Raw genomic sequence first — 25564 nt, 5'->3', positions numbered from 1 at the left:
CTACTACTACTACTACTATTACTACTACTACTACTACTACTACTACTACTACTACTACTACTACTACTACAACTACTACTACTACTTCCTTGCAACCCTCTCTGTCTTCTACTATGCTTACTTCTGTTAACTGTTACTACCTGCCGAAACGATAATTACTCCCAGTGAGGTGTGCAGCACTGTTCAGGGGGTGCTGTGAACTTATCATTAAACCCAGCTGTGACCTCACTGAACGTTTCCCTTTGTGTCTCACAACACAAGGGGGCAGTCACAGCCTGCCCTCTAAAGACAACTCTCTTCCTCCACACAAAACTACAAGCACCTAATAACACACACACCCTTCACTCTAACATTTTAAAATAATCATGGCGACTCCTACACCAGCCTCGGAGTCCCCATCTGGGGAGGGGACCAAAAATGTCCCCAGGTCGGACTGCCTTTCTGTCGACGACCCTAAGTGTCCTGACACCCCCCTCAACTTTTTCCTCATTAACTTCTGCAACATTCGCGGTCTAAGATCTAATTTTCAATCTGTAGAACACACCACCTCTCCTCTTCTAAACCTCATCTTCTTTTCCTCATTGAAACTCAGGTGTCTGAGGCAACTGACAGTAGCCCCTTTTCTGTTTCCTCCTACTTTCTCTATCCTCTTTTTCGATCCAAAGCTGGATGCTGCGTTTACGTGCGCAATGACTTAACCTGCTCTCGTGCCCACGCTCTTGAATCTTCCGAGTTTTCCACCATCTGGCCACGACTACAGTCACTCTCATACTAAATTTGTCTGTGCTGTATACCTCTCTCCTAACTCCTCTGACTATAAGAAATTCTTTGACTACTTAACTTCCAAAATGGAGCACATTCTGACCCTCTTCCTTTTTGCAGAGATCTCCATTCTTGGAGACTTCAATGTTCACCACCAGCTTTGGCTTTCCTCTCCCTTCACTGACCATCCTGGTGAACTAGCCTACAACTTTGCTATCCTCCATGACCTAGAGCAATTGGTGCAACACCCTACTCGTATTCCTGACCGTCTTGGAGATACGCCCAACATTCTTGACCTTTTCCTGACCTCTAATCCTTCTGCTTATGCTGTCACCCTTTCTTCTCCGTTGGGCTCCTCCGATCACAATCTCATATCTTTATCTTGTCCTATCGCTCCAATCCCTCCTCAGGATCCCCTTAAGCGAAGGTGCCTCTTGCGTTTTGCCTCTGCCAGTTGGGGGGACCTGAGGAGGTATTTTGCTGATTTTCCTTGGAATGACTACTGCTTCCGTGTCAGAGACCCGTCTTTGTGTGCTGAGCGCATAACAGAGGTGATAGTGTCTGGCATGGAGGCGTACATTCCTCACTCTTTTTCTCGTCCTAAACCTTTTAAACCTTGGTTTAACACAGCTTGTTCTCGTGCTATACATGATAGAGAGGTGGCCCTCAAAAGGTACTTAAGCCTTCCATCACCAGAATCTCATGCACTTTATATTTCTGCCCGGAACCATGCCAAGTCTGTTCTCCAACTAGCCAAAAACTCCTTCATTAACAGAAAATGTCAAAACTTTTCAAGATCTAAATCCCCTCGTGATTTCTGTTATCTAGCCAAAAATATTCCAATAACTTTGCTTCTTCTTCTTTCCCTCCTCTATTTCAACCAGATGGCACCACTGCTATCACATAATTTTCTAAAGCTGAACTCTTTGCTCAAACCTTTGCTAAAAAACTCTACCTTGAACGATTCTGGGCTTGTTCCTCCCTCTCCTCCACCCTCTGACTACTTCATGCCACCTATTAAAATTCTTCGCAATGATGTTTTCCATGCCCTCGCTGGCCTAAATCTTGGAAGGCTTATGGACCTGATGGGGTCCCTCCTATTGTTCTCCGAAACTGTGCCTCCTTGCTTGCACCTTGCCTAGTCAAACTCTTTCAGCTCTGTCTGTCAACATCTACCTTTCCTTCTTGCTGGCAGTTTGCCTGCATTCAACCTGTTCCTAAAAAGGGTGACCGTTCTAGTCCCTCAAACTACCGTCCTGTTGGTTTAATTTAATGCCGATCTAAAGTTTTTGAATCGATCCTCAACAGGAAGATTCTTAAACATCTATCATTTCACAACCTTGTATCTGATCGCCAGTATGGGTTCCGTCAAGGCCGCTCTACTAGTGATCTTCTGGCTTTCTTTACTGAGTCTTGGTCATCCTCCTTTAGAGATTTTGGTGAAACTTTTGCTGTTGCCTTGGACATATCAAAAGCTTTTAATAGAGTCTGGCACAAAGCTTTCATTTACAAACTACCCTCGTACGGCTTCTATCCTTCTCTCTGTAACTTCATTTCAAGTTTCCTTTTTGACCGTTCTATTACTGCTGTGGTAGACGGTCACTGTTCATCTACTAAATCTATTAACAGTGGTGTTCCTCAGGGTTCTGTCCTGTCCCCTCCCTTCTTATTATTCATTAATGATCTTCTAAACCAAACTTCTTGTCCTATCCACTCGTACGCTGATGATACCACCCTGCACTTTTCCACGTCTTTTCATAGACGTCCAACCCTTCAGGAGGTAAACATATCACGCAGGGAAGCCACAGAATGCTTGCCTTCTGATCTTTCTAAAATTTCTGATTGAGGCAGGGCAAACTTGGTATTGTTCAATGCCTCAAAAACTCAATTCCTCCATCTATCAACTCGACACAACCTTCCAGACAACTATCCCCTCTTCTTCAATGACACACATCTGTCCCCTTCTTTTACACTGAACATCCTCGGTCTGTCCTTTACTTATAATCTGAACTGGAAACTTCACACCTCATCTCTAGCTAAAACAGCTTCTATGAAGTTAGGTGTTCTGAGACCTCTCCGCATGTTTTTCTCACCTCCCCAGCTGGTAACTCTGTACAAGGGCCTTATCCGTCTATGTATGGAGTATGCTTCACATGTCTAGGAAGGTTCCACTCATACTGCTCTTCTAGACAGAGTGGAATCAAAAGCTTTTCGTCTCATCAACTCCTCTCCTCTAACTGACTGTCTTCAGCTTCTCTCTCACCACCGTAATGTTGCATATCTAGTTGTCTTCTACCGCTATTTTCATGCTAACTGCTCTTCTGATGTTGCTAACTGCATGCCTCCCCTCCTTCCGCGGCCTCGCTGCAAAAGACTTTCTTCTTTCTCTCACCCCTATTCTGTCCACCTCTCTCACGCAAGAGTTAACCAGTATTCTCAATCATTCATCCCTTTCTCTGGTAAACTCTGGAACTCCCTGCCAGCTTCTATATTTCCACCTTCCTAAGACTTGAATTCCTTCAAGAGAGAGGTTTCAAGACACTTATTCAGCAATTTTTGACCACTGCTTTGACCTTTTGATGGGACTGGCATTTCAGTAGGCATTTTTTTTATTATATTTTTGTTGCCCTTGGCCATTGTCACTCCTACATAAAAGAAAAAAAAACTACTACTACTAATAGTCGTTCTACTTCTACTACTGCTACTACTACTACTATTACTACTACTACTACTACTACTACTACTACTACTACTACTACTACTACTATTACTTCTAGTACTAATACTACTACTACTACTACTACTACTACTACTACTCTACTACTACTACTACTATTATTATTACGATTACTGTTACTACTACTACTTCTACTAGTATTATTACGGATATTATTATTACGACTACTTTTAATATTATTATGAATACTACTACTATTACTACTACTACTACTACTATAATTATTATTACGACTACTGTTACTTCTGCTTCTGTTACTACTAGTACTATTACTACTACTATTACTACTACTACTACTACTACTACTACTACTACTACCACTACTACTACTACTACTACTGCTACTACTACTACTACTACTACTACTTCCTTGCAACCCTCATTGTCCGCTTTACCATCTTTCCTTGATTCATATTTTTTTTATTATTTTTATCGTTATCAGTGTGTGTGTGTGTGTGTGTGTGTGTGTGTGTGTGTGTGTGTGTGCTGGATTACAGATAAAAATACTATTCATGGACACCGTAATTTATTCACGGAAATAAACAAAAAATTGTACAGTGCACTATTCACTCTCTCTCTCTCTCTCTCTCTCTCTCTCTCTCTCTCTCTCTCTCTCTCTCTCTCTCTCTCTCTCTCTCTCTCTCTCTCTCTTGTCAGTCACTCAGGTGTTTTCAAGGTCGCTGGGCCTCGCTCCCCTTCTGCCTGGCTTGTATGATGCCATGTAGTATTTTACAGGAGTACTTTTAATCACGGCAGTAATGTTGTCGTGCAATGCTTGTCAGTAAATTATGTGTATTTTAATGCCACTTCTCTTGTTATAACACACACACACACACACACACACACACACACACACACACACACACACACACACACACACATGGAAAAGGAAAGAACGTGTGACCTTAGGCGCTCTAGAGCAGCCTCGGCCAGCATGTTGGCCTTCCTGCCTTCCCCGCCCCCTATTGATAGTGACCTCGGTTTTTTCAGTTTTCAACTCTTAGTTTTTAGTTTTAGGCTCGCCCTGGTGAGATTGTTGTACTTGTGAACACATTTAGCGAGTGCGTGTCGACACATAAAGGATAATGTGTGCTGCCGTGCAAACGTACGAACGCAACTACCTCCTGCGTCGTATGCGAGGGTCCGGTCACCCGCCGCCCAACGTGATAGTTAGTTACTTTTACTGACCAAAGAAATTATTCATACAGTAAAGTGAAAGGTACAAAATTTGCCAGTGGTCCAAATAAAGAATCATACATTTACAAACATAAATAACAACACTTTCACCTAAGTATTGTTTAAGAATTAGGCGATGCAAAGTAACCAGCATTAGCAAGCACTTACTAGCAGTAATGCTATAACTAACATAGATACATAACTCAGCATAACGTCTAACACAATTTGACCAATATTAATGCAATATGTAGTTCTAATTAAGTATTGTTTTATTTTTAGGTCCTATAACTATTCAACACTTCACACACGTACCTACATAAGACATTTACGTCTTCTGTTTCTTTAAATAACTCGTCTAAATTTTGTTTGCTTATCATATATTTTTGGCTGACCTGTCTCGTCAGTACGCACTCCAGCAGTACATGTTGGTCAGTCTGTGTTGCCTGCCCGTCACATGCACACACGCGCAAGTCCCGCGAGATGCGACTCCAACGGCCGGTCTCGATCTTTAAGTCATGAGACATCAGTCGAATTCTAGTAAACGCCAAACGTGTAAAATCAAGGACATATATGTAATCTGAATAAATATTATGGACACCAAGACTAGAATTCAATATTGTTTTATATGTGTGATACTTTGTTGCGTCTTGTGGCTTATTGGTAATTAAATTAATTATTCTGTCAAGAGGATTTACATGATTATCATACTGTATGGCGCTCTGGATAAACTTATAACCAGGGGTGTTAGCTTCTCTGCATCAACTAAATACAAGATGAAATGGTTCACTTCTGTCGAGTAGATAGAGTCAGCTTCCTCTCCAAGAAACGTTTCCGTCGGGCACAGACAGTATGGTAAACTGGCTTAATTCTCGATTCAACATGACATAAGTTTGAGCTTGTGTTATTTGTCACGTCCAGGAGACATTTCATAAGTTTATTGTACTGACTGGTGAGTGACACACAGCCGTCTGTCAGCCACGTCTTGCAGCTGTATCTCAGTTCAGCCAACACAGCCGCGTCAAAAACAAGTCGCTTATAACACTGAGGCATATCAGGGTTCGAGGCACGAATTATAGAAAATTTGTTGACGACTGACTGACACTTTGCCTCGTGTAGTGACACCACGTCCTTCATACAACCGCTGTCGGTAAACCAGGCCCTTAAAAACTTGTATCTGTCACAGTACTTAATAACGTGTTCCTCGATCTTTAATGGAACTTTATCACAACGAGTGATATTTCAAACAAAAAAAATAATTTAGTCCTCATTAGGAACAATTCCATAATCATTGCAATAATCGATGACAACTCTGAGTTTCCTGATGCACATATCCCGAGATGTTGTGTGCAGTGCGCCCAAGTAGCTGTTAGTTGCTATTTGTTCCTTCAGCATACGAATCATCTGGTTAATGTAAATCACAAACATTAGACAGCTGGAAGGTGAGCCTTGCCTTACTCCCACTGACGACTCCACCGTGGCACTCTTAAGCACGTTACGTGTGCAGCGATACATAACATAAATTGCTTTTAACATCCTTCTTCCACATCCTATTGATCTTAAGCATTCTATCAGCCTGGACCTCGGTACTTTATCGTATGCTTTACGATAGTCTATAAATAATACATATAACTTCAATTTCTTGTATTTTACATAATCACACAATAATCTCAGTGTAAATATCTGCTCTAGGCATCCTCTTCCCTCCATTGCTCCTGCTTGACAATTGTCCACATCCATCCACATTTTCAATCTATTGATAATAAGTGTGTCATAGAGTTTAGCTAGGGTGTCCATTATACTAACACCTCTGTAGTTATCACAAAGCATGCGATCACCACAATTAAATAATACACTTAACTTACTATAGCACCAGGCTAGTGGGAAACACAAACTATCAAAAATTACATTGAACATTGTAAGAAAAAACATCAACCAGTTCATAGGTAAGTTCATTAATAGGGCAGGACTTATTCCAACAAAACTTTTCTTTTTATCAATCCCTCTCACAGCTGTTTCCACCTCTCTAAACGTGAAAGGATCATCCACAATGGGAATACTTGGTGCCTGCTCAAAGTTTACCTCTCCAACTTCCTCCATCACTGGATTCAACAATTCCTCAAAAAAAATCTTTAATTGACTCTCAGTAGGCTGGGTACTGCCTTCATTACTACTAATTTCATCTTTCCAGTTAATTGCTTTCCAAATTTTCCCACAGTCATTTTCCTCCATGAGTCTTTTCCTTTTTAGGTCTACACTTCCCTCACGCGCAACATTCGTCTTTTTACACTCCTTTGCTATTCCATTAACTTCCCTGCAGCTTTCCTTAACCACGTCCTGCACACTTTCCTCATTCACCACGCCCAGGGTTGGCGGCTCACACAGCGCCATCCTCGTCACGAACGCTTCTATATCCACTTTGTCATGGTGCAGGCCTGTCGCGATATTAGTGGTGCAGCTAGGGACTGTGTGTGAGCGTCCGACCCAAGTTACTGGCGCGCTCAAGTAGCCGTGATGGCATTACTCATTTAAAAACGTCAGTGTTAATTGTTAGAGTGAGTGGCGCATGATCTGAGCACGACATAACTTGGCTTGTACATAAGTCTTTCAGGACATTCAAACTGCTATACTTAACTAAACACAGGTCGATAAACACAGGTCGATTTCCGATGTCCAGCGATCATTACGCCTAAAAGATAAATTCCCTCCTCGCTGCTTTCCGTCATATTTCAAATGATTAGCAACTACCATTTCTTTCTCTTCACACATGTTGGGTATTGTCCGGCCCATGGAATTACTTATAAGATCTTTCACACCATTATATTCACATCTCTTTCCGTTTATATTTGTACTTGGTAGGCAACCCACACGTGCGTTCAAGTCAGCGACCACTATGGCACCGTCACAGTCGGTCACCTGCCCCTCCCACAGCAGCACCGGGTCGTGGTAGGGCGAGTCGACCGGTGGGATATACATGGCGCCAAGCCTCATCCCAGGGCAGCAGGACAGCTCGACCCATGTTTGTCCTTCTGCTGCAATGTTGGCACATGTGATATATGGCACCAACGCACACTTCACCAACATCATAATTCCTCCTCTCCGACTATTTTGTTTACTTTTATTCATATATAAATCAAAACCAAGCAAGCTACTAATTAACGTTACTTAATTTCAGTGATCCATATCATGTCAAATTCTAAAGCAACATTTATCACCTCAGGGCTTTGGAGCTTATTTTTCACACCACAGATATTACAAGCACATATTTTCAATTGTCCATTCCAATTCTTTCCATGCCAAAATTTGTGAAATACCTATCAGTCACAACACAACACGCAGCAATACTCGTCGCCGCCAGTCATACGTAATTTCCACTCCCTGGTTGTCTGGTTTCTGCTTCTCCTCATCTTCCCGGGTCCTCAGTCTTGTCACTTCTCTCCTCGCCGCCGGATGAACGTCCTTCTTCACGTAAATCCGTTCGAAGTCTCTTCCTGTATCCTTTAAGTTCTTCGCTTCTCGCAAGATGTCGCTCCGTTGATCTTGACTCTCCAGCGTCACGTGAATAGGGCGACTCCTCCATGCGTCAGGCTGTCCAAGTCGTATTGTTGACCATACATCGGTGCGTATCGGTCCGGCGTAACCCCTCGGCTTCCAGCACTGTCTTGATCTTCTCTCTTTCTGTCGTTCCCAGGCCGTCGTCATCCTCCGAGACCCCAGTTATAACCAAGTTCCGCACCCTTTCTTTGGGGCCAAGGGATTCTAGGAACCGGTTTTGCTGGTGGATAATCATGTAGGCTTCATCGAGTGTTGTATTCAGTGATTCTATTTCTTTCTTCATCTCCTTCACAGCTGCCAAATCTTCTGGAATATTTCTTATTTCTTCGAGTAATTCAGAGCTCGGTGGCTGCTCTTCATGAGGCTGATGTGCAACAGTTGTTCTCAGTGCACATTTTAGCTGCGCCACTGTCAGTTTATTGATCTCCGTAGCAGACAATGCCTTCACTGTGTTTACATTGTCATAACTAGCCATCTTGGACAAACAAACATGTATCCCGTTAAGTCTTTGCACCCCGTTTTCTTCAGTGGCTTGGCGTCGCCGTTACCATGGCAACGGTTTTCACAGCGGTGCACAGGGGATGGGACCGGTGTTGATTGGCCACATTATATTCTAGCTTCTAACTACCGGCTAGCTTTCTTCAGTGGGCTACATGTAACTGCGTCTTGGCTGCACTCTACCCTCGAGCAGCTCCTTAGGCAATATATTGCCTGATCTAAGCCTGCATGGCAGCAGAATCTTGGCAAAACTTGGAGCTCTATCCAGGTCTGTTTGTTGATGTTTGCAGCGCCATCTACACTGTGCCTTAAGACTTTGAAACTATTTCGGAACCACACGATGCAGGACTACCAGCTCTGCCATCACCTCAGGACAGGACGCAGGCAAGGAAGGGGGGGGAAGGGCGGAGTGGCTGTTTTCTCCCAATCTACCCTCAGCCCCTCACACCTGCCTGTCAACATTCCTGTCGGAGTAGAGGCCCTGTGGGTGAGAGTTACGCCCCCCTGCCATCTCAGCAACACGGCCTCCATCATCGTGTGCGTCGTGTACCACCCCCCACGAGCCACCACAGCACAGTTACTCACCACTCACATCAGTGACACTGCTGAGGCCCTAAGTGTGAGGTATCCTGTTGCCAAGCTGGTCATCTGTGGGGACTTTAACGGATTGTATATCAGCGATATCCTACACCAGCTACACCTCACCCAGATCGTGGACTTCCCTACCACCCAGCAAGCCACCCTCGACCTTATACTGACAGACCTATTGCAGCAGTACTCGCCCTTCAAGCCGCTCCCTCCAATGGGTGGAGCACCCACCTCTCCATACTGTGGACACCCACAGGACCCACCGCCTCATGTCTGACTCAGCCATGAGGGAGGTTGGGCAGTGGGTGACACAACACCCGTGGACCGAGGTGCTGGATGTGGAGGACATCCACTCAAAATGGCACAATTACGTCGCCACCACCACAGAAGCCTTCCACCGCTACTTCCCAGCCGAGAGCGTCACAGTGCACACATCTGATGCCCCCTGGATGACGCCCCGCATTAAAAGACTCATGCATCAGCGGACGTGGTCGTTCCACTCCTGCCCGGACCTATACAGGAAGCTAAGAAACAGAGAGATCAGGGAGATTAAGGCTGCCAAGTCAAGCTATTACCCGGACAAGATACACCACTTCAAGCAGGCCAACAACAGACAGTGGTTCGCTAGCAGCAAAGCTTTGTGTGGCCTACAAAAGCACACTTCATCTCTTCCTTGCACCTCACACCTTCCTGCTAATCTCGCGGCTCAGGAGATGAACGACCACTTTGCCGCTATCTGTCACACCTGCCCTCCCCTCCACACCACTCCACTTCCTGCCCATCTTCACGCCCCTTCCCCTCCCCCCACTGTCCAAACGGTGGATGTTTTTAAGAGGATACTTAAAGATACCAAGATACCAAGATACAGAGGATACTTAAATATACCAAGATCCACCACACCCACTGACCTTCCCATATGGGAAGAGCCAGCAACACCGCTATGCCCCATAATAAACGCCTCTCTTTCCCAACACTCTTGCCCCGCGGACTGGAAGACATCTTACGTCTCTCCCATCCGCAAAGCTTCCAGTGCACAGTCCCTCGGTGACCTCAGGCCAGTCTGTATCACCCCCATCCCTAGCTTTATTTGTGAAGATTTTGTGTATGACTGGGCCTACACCAAAACTTGTTATACCGTGGATATCAGACAGTTTGGAAATATTAAAGCCACCCCCACCTCCCATTACCTGACCAGCTTCCTTGACTTCATCCACAGCCACCTGGACAAGCGAAACACCTCTCTAGCTGTTGCCTTTGTGGACTTCAAAAAGCCTTTGATCTTGTTGATCACTTTGTTGGCTTCAGCAAGGCAATAAGTCTTGGTCTCCCTTCCAACCTGGTAGCGTGGCTAGCCAACACCCTCTCAGGGAGGCGTCAGGCCGTTCGCTATCAGGGCTCTGTCTCTAATATCCAACAGCTGACATGTGGGGTCCCCCAGGGAACCAAGATGAGCCCACTATGCTTCCTCCTCCTCATTAACGACGCCCTCACTGACACCCTCATCGCTGGAAGTATGTGTACGACTGCACCGTGGGCGTCCCAGTCTCCAACAGGAACACGGACTACTCACCACTGCAAGTCATTTTGGAGCGACTGGAGACATGGACGGAGGAGAGCAGGATGACCATCAACCACAGTGAAACTGTGGTGATGCATTTCTGTACCTCCTCTGTACCAGTGCCCTCTCCCCAGCTCACAGTGGGCCCTCACCCCCTCCAGGTGGTCCGATGTGCCTCTGGATGTTCTTCTCGGAGTCACGGTGGACGACCAGCTGACCTGGAAGCAGCATGTCGCCAGCACCGTAAGATCCGCTACCTACAAGCTGTACATGATGCGCAGCCTCAGGTCGCTGGGGACACTGACAGACGAGTTAAGGGGAGTGTGCCTCACCTTTATCCTCCCCAAACTCATGTACGCCTCCCCAGCGTGGTCCTCCTCCCTCACACACACTCAACAGCTCCAGCTGGAGAGAGTGCAGAAGAGGGCGTGCAGGGTCATCTTTGTCCCTGCCTACATCACCTGTGATGAAGCCCTGACCACCCTGAGTCTGTTCAGACGTCCAGACTATCCACCAGGCACCGAGAGGCTCTGGAGAAGTTTGGAAGGGGACTTCTGCATCATCCACGCCTCAGACACATGCTGCTGCCTGACGCACCTCGCCACGGAGCGGTACAGACTCAGCGCGATTCCCACCATGCCATCAATCAACAGTATTCCTCTTCTATATTAAGCTTAGCTTCAGGATTAATGTTAAGTATTTTCCCACCCCCTCTGTACATTTTCAGTTTGTAAACTGCCTTATTAATAAATCATTTATTATTATTATTATCATTATTATTATTATTATTATTATTATTTTATTATTATTATTATTTTTATTATAATTATTGTGTTTAGTGTTTGTGGTATATAGTCTTGCCTCGTTAGTGCCTCATTTTCTACTTTCTGAGTGTGTGCAATAGAAAACACAGTGAAAACAATTACCAGGAAAGAAAAGAGTAAGTGTACTCACCTCAAGAGTGCAGGTGTGTAGACTCTGGGAGACGGGAGGGAGGAAGGCGTGAGGCGGGAGGTGCCTGTGGGGAGAGACACACTGTGCTTCATGCTCTTACATTTATACTCCACAAGCACAAGTCTGTACCTGTGTACATCTATCTATCTGTATCTATCTGTATAAACAGAGAGACAGACAGACAGAGAGAGAGAGAGAGAGAGAGAGAGAGAGAGAGAGAGAGAGAGAGAGAGAGAGAGAGAGAGTCATCCAAAAATATACTCACTGTTTGACTAGCTATAATTCACTGATTTTTTTTTTTTTTCAGAAACAGTTGGGCAAAACTATAATGTCAGAAGTAAGAGTAAGCTGTGAAGGAAGAACATCTGTCATAAAGTGTTACTGGAGGTACGAAAATGTCAAAGAAGTGCAAAGACAATTCAGAAGACACTTTGACAGGGATCCACCAAGGTGACACAGCTAAGTTTGTACCAGATGGAACTGTTCATGACCTTTAATAGCATGCCTATGTAGTAGTAGTAGTAGTAGTAGTAGTAGTAGTAATTGTAGTGGTAGAGGTAGTGTTCACGATTTCTCACTACTGCTACTACTACTACTACTACTACTACTACTACTACTACTACTACTACTACTACTACTACTACTACTACTACTACTATTACTACTACCTCTACTACTACTACTACTACTACTACTACTACTACTATGTGAATATTAATAATAATGCCTAAGAATTGTTGCAAAAACAGCTGCAGTAGTAGTAGTATTTATATTAGAAATTGTATTAGTAGTAATATTAGTAGTAGTAGTTCTTGCTGTTATATTGTTGCTCTGATTGCTATGAGTAATATGATACACACACACAAACACACACACACACACACACACACACACACACACACACACACACACACAGTAGTAGTAGTAGTAGTAGTAGTCATAGCAGTAGTAAGTGTAGAAGCAATAGTAATTTTAATAATTTAATCTAATTTAATTATTTGATTATTTTTACTTATTTTTTTATTTATTTATTTTATTTATTTTATTTATTTTTTTTTTTGGATATGAGTGTGTTCGTTGGTTGAACAAGTCCCTGTATATTAGGTAGACCTTTGTGTGTCGCTCAAGTACCGAACGGCCTGGAAACACTGAGCCAAAGGGACGCCGCTCAGTCTGCAGCCAGTGTGGCGGCGTATCTTGTGTGGTGCGCGTGTGTATCGCATTGTGTTCCTCCTCAAAGACTTAGTGGTGGTCAAGATAACCAGGATTGGCCAAGCCCTCCCTGAAGTGTGCTACCAGTAGTGTACCAGGTGTGTTGAGTAGCCGCCAGGTGTACAGCCACACGTGTGTTGTGTACATGTGCATGTTGTGTATAGAAAGACCTCCTGCTGGTGTTTTGCTATTTGCCTCATGCCGCTGGCCCGGGAAACTACACTTGCCACCTTCTCAGACAGACGCCATCTTGTTGTGTCAGTACGTGATGCCTCTTCTCTCCACCCCCACCTCTCTCCCCACCACCTGACATCCACTCCTTCCCGTCCCACTTAAGCCATTAGCGGCTTCTGGCCGCCCACAAACACACACACACATACACACACACACACACACACACACACACACACACACACACACACAGATAGATAGATAGATAGATAGATTTATTGACTACACAATCATATCACAGCAAACAAAACTAAAACAAAAACTAAAATACAAAAAAATATCCACAGCAGTAGTCCATTAATAATTGTAGTCCACAATATTCTAAATCATTAAATAAATATTCTTGCAATGCAGCAAAAGAACTCCCAAAATACAAAATAAAAAAAATTTTTCTCTACCCAAAAATAGACATTACCAGATATCATACAAATTATTCGCATTCATTTAAATTTCCTTGTTTATATACTTTAAGTACATCGAAAATTACATTACACATCTCGCTAGTTGTACATTTTGTAAATACATCTTCCATTGTTTCGTATCTATAGTTATTCCTTAGATGTTGGGTGAGAGTACAGTTCTCCAGTACGTGTCTCTCCGTCTGTATCTCACCACAACTGCACAGCCGCTCCTCCAGCGGTAAGCGGCCACGTCCTCGCCTATTCCATCGCCCTGTTTCTATAGCTAGAGTGTGGCCAGATAATCGAAACCTTGTAAAATTCAGTCTATGAAACTCATTTAAGATTTGCCTCTTAGTGTAAATCTCGTGTGTGGATAATGTGGGATTTATGTCTTTATACACTATACATCTTGATGTACCTGAATCTCTGATGCAACACTTCGCTTTCTCCAATAACACAGACATGTCAGGTACTTCCCCTCTTATCATTTCTTTCACGCACTTGCCCATATTCGTGTTCTCGTTTATTACTTTTCTCATTGCAAAAGATAGTGGATCATCATTCATACTGGACCTCTCATCCCACATTTTCTTTAAAAACTTATGTTGTCTATATTTCACAAGGTCAGGAAGCGATGGATAACCCGACTCGACATAACACACCACGTTAGGAGTAGTTTTTCTCACCCCTAACAGTTGTTTCAGTGCCCAGTTATAAAGCTTAACTACAGGTTTAACGTCAGCATCAATCCAGGACTCACAACCATACACTAGTGACGACAGGAGGGCAGCGTCAAACACACGTCGCTTTACTATAAAGGGGATATCATTATTCTTCTTTAAAAACGATATAAACTTTAACACATGACATAATTTGTTCTTTGCATGTACCTTGACGGCAGAAGACACAGAACCGTCACACGTAAATGGTGAACCCAAATACATATAACTATCACAGTGTTCCACTTTCATACTCGTACCACCTACACTAAACGGCTCCTTGTCTCCTAGCCCACCATTGATGACAAAAAATTTCGTCTTTGCACTGTTTATCCTCATACCATACTCTTTACAATATTCCTGTAATATCCTTAGCTTAATGTACATATTCTCCCTACTCGTTGATAATAATACTGTATCATCCATGAACATTAAAATTTTTAACCATTCTATAAATACTTCTGGTCTACACTTTTCTTTAACAGATCTGATTAACATATTGACAAACATTACAAACAAAAAGCAAGAGGTAGGGGATCCTTGTCTGACTCCCTGTGAGGCGCTCAATACTGCGGCACCGATAACACTTTCCGTGGTGCGATACATGGCCACCATAGCGGCCAGCATCACGGCCCCGCACCCCAAACCCTTCATCACAGTAAACAGAGTTTTCCTTGGAACGATGTCATACGCTTTCGAGAAATCTATAAATACCACAAACAACTTAATCTTCTTTAACCTGGCTGTGTTGGTAAGCAGCCTGAGCGTTACTATATGCTCTATACATCCACGCTTCTTCTGCGCCCCTGCTTGTTCCCTGTCTGGTTTGAACCACTGATTCAGGCGTTCACAAAGTACCATCTCATACAGTTTAGCTATAGAGTTAATGACGCTTATTCCACGATAGTTATCAGTGTTAGTCTTGTCACCTTTCTTAAATATTACAAATACTTTTGCTCTAATCCATGCATAAGGGAACATAGCAGATGAAAAAATACAACTAAATAATGTGGCAATAGTAACAAGCCACTGGGGTGACATAAGTGAAAAAACTCCAGGAGGGATACCATCAGGCCCACATGCCTTGTTAACCTTCATCCTTTTTATTTGATTTTGTACTTCTAGGGGAGAGATGGGTTCGTCAAGCACAGGAATATTAATATCTGTAGACAGATCTGATAAATAATTTTGAGTTTCTCGTGCAGGATTCAGTACTTTCTCAAAATGGTCCCTAAATTCTGCATCACTTGGTAGATTACTATCACTATGCGTAGATGTACTATAGTTACCCTTCCACACACACACTCACACAAACATACACACACACATACATACACACACACACTGAGATAGATAGATAAATAGATAGATATAGATATTTTATGTACCACAGCAAACAGGTAATACCAATGGATTGTACATAATAGTATTACATAATCTACAAGATAATGTTAAATTATCATCACTTCCTAACTGTAGTCAATCGTCTATTAGTTACTAGAAGTCTATTATTACAAAATAAACGAGCTAAACACAAACACTGGAGAAATATCTATTCTTAGGACCCTTGTTTATAAAATATATATAAACAATCATATTCATGACATCTACGCACTACCATAATTATCGAATCCTCACTAATCCCACAGTCGTGTGAAACCTATTAGAATCAAGTATGATTTATTACTTCTTTAATATATGGTCAAAATGTTATGAACAATCTTACACATGATCTCTGGCGTAAACTGATCCCCAAACAATTGTTCTAAAGTGGAGAACTGGTATTGATCCCTAAGTTGCTGTGTTAACTGACAATCTTGCATTACATATCTATCTGTTTGTAACCCTCCACACACACACACAGCCTCTCATTCACTTCCAGTCGACCTCTGTTTCTTTGATTCCACCTGCCAGTCTCACACGCTAAACTATGCCCACTTACTCGAAGCTGTGTGAATGATACTCTATGAATATCATTTCCTGCGTGCTTCACTGTATATATACGGTGTACCAATAAATCTGGGTTAATATCCTTATATGTTGTGCGTCTTGAGGAGTTACTGTTTACCATGTCATCTTTTAATTTCTTCATTACCAAGCTCAGGTCCGGTACATTCGTGTTGGTCATCTCTTTGACGGTCCGACTGGTTGGAGTGTTAGACTTCACTTTTATCCTAATTGTGAAGGCTAATGGATCATCATATCCTGACCTCTCATGCCACATACTATATAAAATTTTGTGTTGTCTGTGCCTGATTAAGTCCTTGAAAGGTGGATACCCTGGCTCCACGTAGCAAATGTCATTACACGTTAGTTTTCTCACTCCTAATAATCTTTTTAGACACCAATTGTACAACTTCACCATCGTTTTCAGATCAGCCCCTATCCAAGATTCACATCCATAAATTAGTGATAACGTGAGAGCTGCATCAAAATACACGCTTCTTTATCACAAACGCAATATCATTATTTTTTTGTGACAAAAGGCACAAACTTTAACACACGTGACATCCTATTATTAGCATGGACTTTGACGGCAGAGGTGGTTGAACCATCGCTGGTAAACGGTGACCCTAAACACGCATATGTGTCACAATGTTCCACCACCAAGTCGCCCACCACCAAAGGTTCACGATCCCTCTCACTGCCGCTTATCACGAAAAACTTTGTCTTGGATTGGTTAACTTTCATGCCATATTCTGTACAGTAATCTTGTAACAAAGACACCTTTCTCATCATATTTGCCCTCGTCGTCGATAATAGCACCGTGTCGTCCATTAGTACAAGTATATGTAGCCATTGTAAAAATCCATCATGTCCACACCCTTCTTTAATTAGTCTTATAAGGTCATTAACCAAGATGATAAAAAGTAAACATGAGGTGGATGATCCTTGCCTCACACCTAGAGTTATTAAGACCACCGCTGTTCCGACCAAGCTTTCTGTCACAGTATACATAGCAATAAGTGCACATAACATAGCTGAGCCACATCCCAATCTTCGTAACACATAATAAAATAATTTATGTCTAGGTACTCTGTCATAGGCCTGGGAAAAGTCAATGAATGTTACAAAGAGAGTTAATTTCCTCCTCCTAGCCATGTCACATAACAACCTGAGAGCCACTGTGTTCTCCACACACCCTCTCTTCTCCTGAGCACCAGCTTGCTCCCTGAAAGGTCTAAACCACTGTCTCAGTCTCGCACACAACACCATGTCGTACACCTTGGCAATACTGTTTATTATACTTATTCCCCTTAAAAATTGGAACTAACTTTGCATTTGTCCAGGCTAATGGGTAACTACCAGAGTATAATATATTATTAAACAAAACACACATATACATAATCCATTGTACTGGCAATAATTTAACAATACCGGGTGATACGCCATCAGGACCTGAAGCTTTGTCTGGTTTCAATTGCTTCACTTGTTGTTGTATTTCTAATGGGTCAATAGGGTCATCTAACAGGGGTATAGACACATCGGTGGAAAAGTCACATTCAGTAAGTTTCACATTGTCGAGAGAGTTAAAGTTAGTTTCAAAATAATCTTTCAAATCATCATCAGATGGGCACACATTTGAATTATTTTCACCACCAACTTCTCCCTTCCAATTTATAGCCCTCCAGAGTTGCAGATCATCTTTGTTCTCAACCAGTGTTTCCCACCTCTCTAAAGTAGTGTTTTCATCCTGTACGCAGGCTTCACGCTTACCACTACTACGAGCACATTGATATGCTATATCTGTCACATTACTGATATCATCATTCATATTGTTCATTATCATTGGGACATCTAATAGCTGAACGTTATGCAGAAATACCGTTTCGTCAACATTTGTAAATCTAATAGGCTTTTTTACTTTTCTCACGCTAGAAACCCCATTATGAAATGAGTAATCTCCCACACACACGCACACACACACACACACACACACACACCTCACACGGGAAGGACGTGTGACCTTAGGCGCTCTAGAGCAGCCTCGGCCAGCATGTTGGCCTTCCTGCCTTCCCCGCCCCCTATTGATAGTGACCTCGGTTTTTTCAGTTTTCAACTCTTAGTTTTTAGTTTTAGGCTCGCCCTGGTGAGATTGTTGTACTTGTGAACACATTTAGCGAGTGCGTGTCGACACATAAAGGATAATGTGTGCTGCCGTGCAAACGTACGAACGCAACTACCTCCTGCGTCGTATGCGAGGGTCCGGTCACCCGCCGCCCAACGTGATAGTTAGTTACTTTTACTGACCAAAGAAATTATTCATACAGTAAAGTGAAAGGTACAAAATTTGCCAGTGGTCCAAATAAAGAATCATACATTTACAAACATAAATAACAACACTTTCACCTAAGTATTGTTTAAGAATTAGGCGATGCAAAGTAACCAGCATTAGCAAGCACTTACTAGCAGTAATGCTATAACTAACATAGATACATAACTCAGCATAACGTCTAACACAATTTGACCAATATTAATGAAATAGGTAGTTCTAATTAAGTATTGTTTTCTTTTTAGGTCCTATAACTAATCAACACTTCACACACGTACCTACATAAGACATCAGTCGAATTCTAGTAAACGCCAAACGTGTAAAATCAGGGACATTGTGTAATCTGAATAAATATTATGGACACCAAGACTAGAATTCAATATTGTTTTATATGTGTGATACTTTGTTGCGTCTTGTGGCTTATTGGTAATTAAATTAATTATTCTGTCAAGAGGATTTATATGATTATCATACTGTATGGCGCTCTGGATAAACTTATAACCAGGGGTGTTAGCTTCTCTGCATCAACTAAATACAAGATGAAATGGTTCACTTCTGTCGAGTAGATAGAGTCAGCTTCCTCTCCAAGAAACGTTTCCGTCGGGCACAGACAGTATGGTAAACTGGCTTAATTCGCGATTCAACATGACATAAGTTTGAGCTTGTGTTATTTGTCACGTCTAGGAGACATTTCATAAGTTTATTGTACTGACTGGTGAGTGACACACAGCCGTCTGTCAGCCACGTCTTGCAGCTGTATCTCAGTTCAGCCAACACAGCCGCGTCAAAAACAAGTCGCTTATAACACTGAGGCATATCAGGGTTCGAGGCACGAATTATAGAAAATTTGTTGACGACTGACTGACACTTTGCCTCGTGTAGTGACACCACGTCCTTCATACAACCGCTGTCGGTAAACCAGGCCCTTAAAAACTTGTATCTGTCACAGTACTTAATAACGTGTTCCTCGATCTTTAATGGAACTTTATCACAACGAGTGATATTTCAAACAAAAAAAATAATTTAGTCCTCATTAGGAACAATTCCATAATCATTGCAATAATCGATGACAACTCTGAGTTTCCTGATGCACATATCCCGAGATGTTGTGTGCAGTGCGCCCAAGTAGCTGTTAGTTGCTATTTGTTCCTTCAGCATACGAATCATCTGGTTAATGTAAATCACAAACATTAGACAGCTGGAAGGTGAGCCTTGCCTTACTCCCACTGACGACTCCACCGTGGCACTCTTAAGCACGTTACGTGTGCAGCGATACATAACATAAATTGCTTTTAACATCCTTCTTCCACATCCTATTGATCTTAAGCATTCTATCAGCCTGGACCTCGGTACTTTATCGTATGCTTTACGATAGTCTATAAATAATACATATAACTTCAATTTCTTGTATTTTACATAATCACACAATAATCTCAGTGTAAATATCTGCTCTAGGCATCCTCTTCCCTCCATTGCTCCTGCTTGACAATTGTCCACATCCATCCACATTTTCAATCTATTGATAATAAGTGTGTCATAGAGTTTAGCTAGGGTGTCCATTATACTAACACCTCTGTAGTTATCACAAAGCATGCGATCACCACAATTAAATAATACACTTAACTTACTATAGCACCAGGCTAGTGGGAAACACAAACTATCAAAAATTACATTGAACATTGTAAGAAAAAACATCAACCAGTTCATAGGTAAGTTCATTAATAGGGCAGGACTTATTCCAACAAAACTTTTCTTTTTATCAATCCCTCTCACAGCTGTTTCCACCTCTCTAAACGTGAAAGGATCATCCACAATGGGAATACTTGGTGCCTGCTCAAAGTTTACCTCTCCAACTTCCTCCATCACTGGATTCAACAATTCCTCAAAAAAAATCTTTAATTGACTCTCAGTAGGCTGGGTACTGCCTTCATTACTACTAATTTCATCTTTCCAGTTAATTGCTTTCCAAATTTTCCCACAGTCATTTTCCTCCATGAGTCTTTTCCTTTTTAGGTCTACACTTCCCTCACGCGCAACATTCGTCTTTTTACACTCCTTTGCTATTCCATTAACTTCCCTGCAGCTTTCCTTAACCACGTCCTGCACACTTTCCTCATTCACCACGCCCAGGGTTGGCGGCTCACACAGCGCCATCCTCGTCACGAACGCTTCTATATCCACTTTGTCATGGTGCAGGCCTGTCGCGATATTAGTGGTGCAGCTAGGGACTGTGTGTGAGCGTCCGACCCAAGTTACTGGCGCGCTCAAGTAGCCGTGATGGCATTACTCATTTAAAAACGTCAGTGTTAATTGTTAGAGTGAGTGGCGCATGATCTGAGCACGACATAACTTGGCTTGTACATAAGTCTTTCAGGACATTCAAACTGCTATACTTAACTAAACACAGGTCGATAAACACAGGTCGATTTCCGATGTCCAGCGATCATTACGCCTAAAAGATAAATTCCCTCCTCGCTGCTTTCCGTCATATTTCAAATGATTAGCAACTACCATTTCTTTCTCTTCACACATGTTGGGTATTGTCCGGCCCATGGAATTACTTATAAGATCTTTCACACCATTATATTCACATCTCTTTCCGTTTATATTTGTACTTGGTAGGCAACCCACACGTGCGTTCAAGTCAGCGACCACTATGGCACCGTCACAGTCGGTCACCTGCCCCTCCCACAGCAGCACCGGGTCGTGGTAGGGCGAGTCGACCGGTGGGATATACATGGCGCCAAGCCTCATCCCAGGGCAGCAGGACAGCTCGACCCATGTTTGTCCTTCTGCTGCAATGTTGGCACATGTGATATATGGCACCAACGCACACTTCACCAACATCATAATTCCTCCTCTCCGACTATTTTGTTTACTTTTATTCATATATAAATCAAAACCAAGCAAGCTACTAATTAACGTTACTTAATTTCAGTGATCCATATCATGTCAAATTCTAAAGCAACATTTATCACCTCAGGGCTTTGGAGCTTATTTTTCACACCACAGATATTACAAGCACATATTTTCAATTGTCCATTCCAATTCTTTCCATGCCAAAATTTGGGAAATACCTATCAGTCACAACACAACACGCAGCAATACTCGTCGCCGCCAGTCATACGTAATTTCCACTCCCTGGTTGTCTGGTTTCTGCTTCTCCTCATCTTCCCGGGTCCTCAGTCTTGTCACTTCTCTCCTCGCCGCCGGATGAACGTCCTTCTTCACGTAAATCCGTTCGAAGTCTCTTCCTGTATCCTTTAAGTTCTTCGCCTCTCGCAAGATGTCGCTCCGTTGATCTTGACTCTCCAGCGTCACGTGAATAGGGCGACTCCTCCATGCGTCAGGCTGTCCAAGTCGTATTGTTGACCATACATCGGTGGGTATCGGTCCGGCGTAACCCGCGGCTTCCAGCACTGTCTTGATCTTCTCTCCATCTGTCGTTTCCAGGCCATCGTCATCCTCTGAGACCCCAGTTATAACCAAGTTCCGCACCCTTTCTTTGGGGCCAAGGGATTCTAGAAACCGGTTTTGCTGGTGGATAATCATGTAGGCTTCATCGAGTGTTGTATTCAGTGATTCTATTTCTTCCTTCATCTCCTTCACAGCTGCCAAATCTTCTGGAATATTTCTTATTTCTTCGAGTAATTCAGAGCTCGGTGGCTGCTCTTCATGAGGCTGATGTGCAACAGTTGTTCTCAGTGCACATTTTAGCTGCGCCGCTGTCAGTTTATTGATCTCCGTAGCAGACAATGCCTTCACTGTGTTTACATTGTCATAACTAGCCATCTTGGACAAACAAACAAGTATCCTGTTAAGTCTTTGCACCCGGTTTTCTTCAGTGGCTTGGCGTCGCCGTTACCATGGCAACGGTTTTCACAGCGGTGCACAGGGGATGGGACCAGTGTTGATTGGCCACATTATATTCTAGCTTCTAACTACCGGCTAGCTTTCTTCAGTGGGCTACAAGTAACTGCGTCTTGGCTGCACTCTACCCTCGAGCAGCTCCTTAGGCAATATATTGCCTGATCTAAGCCTGCATGGCAGCAGAATCTTGGCAAAACTTGGAGCTCTATCCAGGTCTGTTTGTTGATGTTTGCAGCGCCATCTACACTGTGCCTTAAGACTTTGAAACTATTTCGGAACCACACGATGCAGGACTACCAGCTCTGCCATCACCTCAGGACAGGACGCAGGAAGGGGGGGAAGGGCGGAGTGGCCGTTTTCTCCCAATCTACCCTCAGCCCCTCACACCTGCCTGTCAACATTCCTGCCGGAGTAGAGGCCCTGTGGGTGAGAGTTACGCCCCCCTGCCATCTCAGCAACACGGCCTCCATCATCGTGTGCGTCGTGTACCACCCCCCACGAGCCACCACAGCACAGTTACTCACCACTCACATCAGTGACACTGCTGAGGCCCTAAGTGTGAGGTATCCTGTTGCCAAGCTGGTCATCTGTGGGGACTTTAACGGATTGTATATCAGCGATATCCTACACCAGCTACACCTCACCCAGGTCGTGGACTTCTTTATCACCCAGCAAACCACCCTCGACCTTATACTGACAGACCTATTGCAGCAGTACTCGCCCTTCAAGCCGCTGCCTCCCATGGGTGGAGCACCCAACTCTCCATACTGTGGACACCCACAGGACCCACCGCCTCATGTCTGACTCAGCCATGAGGGAGGTTGGGCAGTGGGTGACACAACACCCGTGGACCGAGGTGCTGGATGTGGAGGACGTCCACTCAAAATGGCACAATTACGTCGCCACCACCACAGAAGCCTTCCACGGCTACTTCCCAGCCAAGAGCGTCACAGTGCACACATCTGATGCCCCCTGCATGACGCCCCGCATTAAAAGACTCATGCATCAGCGGACGTGGTCGTTCCACTCCTGCCCAGACCTATACAGGAAGCTAAGAAACAGAGGGATCAGGGAGATTAAGGCTGCCAAGTCAAGCTATTACCCGGACAAGATACACCACTTCAAGCAGGCCAACAGCAGACAGTGGTTCGCTAGCAGCAAAGCTTTGTGTGGCCTACAAAAGCACACTTCATCTCTTCCTTGCACCTCACACCTTCCTGCTAATCTCGCGGCTCAGGAGATGAACGACCACTTTGCCGCTATCTGTCACACCTGCCCTCCCCTCCACACCACTCCGCTTCCTGCCCATCTTCCCGCTCCCTCCCTTCCCCCACTGTCCAGGCGATAGATGTTTTTAAGAGGATACTTAAAGATACCAAGATACCAAGATACCAAGGATGCTTAAAGATACCAAGATCCACCACACCCACTGACCTTCCCATATGGGAAGAGCCAGCAACACCGCTATGCCCCATAATAAACGCCTCTCTTTCCCAACACTCTTGCCCCGCGGACTGGAAGACGTCTTACGTCTCTCCCATCCGCAAAGCTTCCAGTGCACAGTCCCTCGGTGACCTCAGGCCAGTCTCTATCACCCCCATCCCTAGCTTTATTTGTGAAGATTTTGTGTATGACTGGGCCTACACCAAAACTTGTTATACCGTGGATATCAGACAGTTTGGAAATATTAAAGCCACCCCCACCTCCCATTACCTGACCAGCTTCCTTGACTTCATCCACAGCCACCTGGACAAGCGAAACACCTCTCTAGCTGTTGCCTTTGTGGACTTCAAAAAGACTTTGATCTTGTTGATCACTTTGTTGTCTTCAGCAAGGCAATAAGTCTTGGTCTCCCTCCCAACCTGGTAGCGTGGCTAGCCAACACCCTCTCAGGGAGGCGTCAGGCCGTTCGCTATCAGGGCTCTGTCTCTAATATCCAACAGCTGACATGTGGGGTCCCCCAAGGAACCAAGGTGAGCCCACTATGCTTCCTCCTCCTCATTAACGACGCCCTCACTGACACCTCCATGGCTGGAAGTGTGTGTACGACTGCACCGTGGGCGTCCCAGTCTCCAACAGGAACACGGACTACTCGCCACTGCAAGTCATTTTGGAGCGACTGCAGACATGGACGGAGGAGAGCAGGATGACCATCAACCACAGCGAAACTGTGGTGATGCATTTCTGTACCTCCTCTGTACCAGTGCCCCCTCCCCAGCTCACAGTAAGATCCGCTACCTACAAGCTATACATGATGCGAAGACTCAGGTCGCTGGGGACACTGACAGACGAGTTAAGGGGAGTGTGCCTCACCTTCCTCCTCCCCAAACTTATGTACGCCTCCCAAGCGTGGTCCTCCTCCCTCACACACACTCAACAGCTCCAGCTGGAGAGAGTGCAGAAGAGGGCGTGCAGGGTCATCTTTGTCCCTGCCTACATCACCTCTGATGAAGCCCTGACCACCCTGAGTCTGTTCAGACGTCCAGACTATCCACCAGGCACCGAGAGGCTCTGGAGAAGTTTGGAAGGGGACTTCTGCATCATCCACGCCTCAGACACATGCTGCTGCCTGACGCACCTCGCCACGGAGCGGTACAGACTCAGCGCGATTCCCACCATGCCATCAATCAACAGTATTCCTCTTCTATATTAAGCTTAGCTTCAGGATTAATGTTAAGTATTTTCCCACCCCCTCTGTACATTTTCAGTTTGTAAACTGCCTTATTAATAAACCATTTATTATCATAATTATTATTATTATTATTATTATTATTATTAATATTTTTATTATTATTATTGTGTTTAGTGTTTGTGGTATATAGTCTTGCCTCGTTAGTGCCTCATTTTCTACTTTCTGAGTGTGTGCAATAGAAAACACAGTGAAAACAATTACCAGGAAAGAAAAGAGTAAGTGTACTCACCTCAAGAGTGCAGGTGTGTAGACTCTGGGAGACGGGAGGAAGCAAGGCGTGAGGCGGGAGGTGCCTGTGGGGAGAGACACACTGTGCTTCATGCTCTTACATTTATACTCCA

The 25564-nt window shown here is 43.9% G+C and overlaps 2 protein-coding genes across 33 annotated transcripts in view; one reads left to right on the top strand and one right to left on the bottom strand.

Annotated features, from left to right (window-relative positions):
• LOC135096592 (uncharacterized) overlaps nt 1–25564 on the top strand; it is an 88594-nt gene that overhangs the window by 40388 nt on the left and 22642 nt on the right. For 15 of the 28 annotated variants that reach the window (XR_010264837.1, XR_010264838.1, XR_010264839.1 and 12 more), the window contains one exon: nt 12133–12275. The exons of 4 other annotated variants lie outside the window; for them this stretch is intronic. The gene's annotated coding sequence lies outside the window, so the exon portion shown is untranslated. Of the gene's footprint in view, nt 1–7531; nt 7692–12132; nt 12289–12929; nt 13136–21283; nt 21444–24273; nt 24293–24474; nt 24954–25564 lie in introns of those variants that run through there. 9 more of the 28 variants (XM_063998214.1, XM_063998210.1, XM_063998205.1 and 6 more) reach the window with 8 other exon arrangements.
• The window catches only part of LOC135096588 (uncharacterized), a 72614-nt gene that overhangs the window by 25309 nt on the left and 21741 nt on the right, over nt 1–25564 (bottom strand). For 2 of the 5 annotated variants that reach the window (XM_063998183.1, XM_063998179.1), the window contains exon 4: nt 25453–25516. The exons of 1 other annotated variant lie outside the window; for it this stretch is intronic. The gene's annotated coding sequence lies outside the window, so the exon portion shown is untranslated. Of the gene's footprint in view, nt 1–11825; nt 11890–25452; nt 25517–25564 lie in introns of all 5 variants that reach the window. 2 more of the 5 variants (XM_063998180.1, XM_063998181.1) reach the window with 2 other exon arrangements.

Source organism: Scylla paramamosain, unplaced genomic scaffold (assembly GCF_035594125.1).
Source record: "Scylla paramamosain isolate STU-SP2022 unplaced genomic scaffold, ASM3559412v1 Contig5, whole genome shotgun sequence".
Lineage (NCBI taxonomy): Eukaryota > Metazoa > Arthropoda > Malacostraca > Decapoda > Portunidae > Scylla > Scylla paramamosain.
The sequence above is the reverse complement of the archived record's forward strand: the minus strand, read 5'-3'. Positions and strand labels throughout refer to the sequence as shown.